This window comes from Octopus bimaculoides, chromosome 7 (genome assembly GCF_001194135.2).
Source record: "Octopus bimaculoides isolate UCB-OBI-ISO-001 chromosome 7, ASM119413v2, whole genome shotgun sequence".
Lineage (NCBI taxonomy): Eukaryota > Metazoa > Mollusca > Cephalopoda > Octopoda > Octopodidae > Octopus > Octopus bimaculoides.
In genome coordinates, this window is record NC_068987.1 from 9721681 (window position 1) to 9722672 (window position 992).

Sequence of the window (992 nt, forward strand, 5' to 3'; positions counted from 1 at the left end):
TATATATATATAGATAGGCGCAGGAGTGGCTGTGTGGCAAGTAGCTTGCTTACCAGCCACATGGTTCCGGGATCAGTCCCACTGCGTGGCACCTTGGGCAAGTGTCTTCTACTATAGCATCGGACTGACCAAAGACTTGTAAGTGGATTTCGTAGACGGAAACTGAAAGGAGCCCGTCGTATATATATGTATGTGTTTGTGTGTCTCTGTTTGTCCCTCCACCATCGCTTGACTACCGATGCTGGTATGTTTACGTCTCCGTGAATTGTTAAAGAGATTCAAAAGCATACTGGTTTCGTAAAATTACTAATCATTGCTTTGAATGCACACCGATTACTGAACGGTGTCAGGTCTACTAGTCCCTGAGTATATTTAGTTTCCGCCTACTAAAATTACTCACAAAGCGTTCGTCGATTTCGGTCTGTAGTGGCAGACACTTGGCCAGGTGCCGTGCAGTGAGACTGAACCAGAAAAAAAACCCGTTGTTACAAAGCAAGCATCCTACCCGCACAGCCATGTCAGTGAATCTAAAAGAAATACACAAAACACCTACCACCACCACAAAACAAAAAGATTATAATAACGTTAAATGCCCGATATTTTCCCCAAATTCAGCAGCTTTCCCAGAGAACCAATTTCGACTATAATCTCTTAAACACATCAGTGTTGTTTTAGGATTGAATACTTATTATGTAATTAAGTGTATGAAGTACACAACACTGCAAAGATTCGCCGGTTGTGTTCGTTTCTCCAATAAAATAACCATTACGCTTATTACTGCGTTTTCAACCAATTATTTATCATTATGTTAAACGATGTTATTTATCGACTCCAATTAATGTCAATCCATTAATATTGTCTGGTATTTCAATACTATTGTGCAGATCCGTTCGTTATCGGAGTAATTACGTGTTCATTTCTCTTGCATTTCATGTACATACATATATACATACATACATATATATATATATATATATATATATATATATATA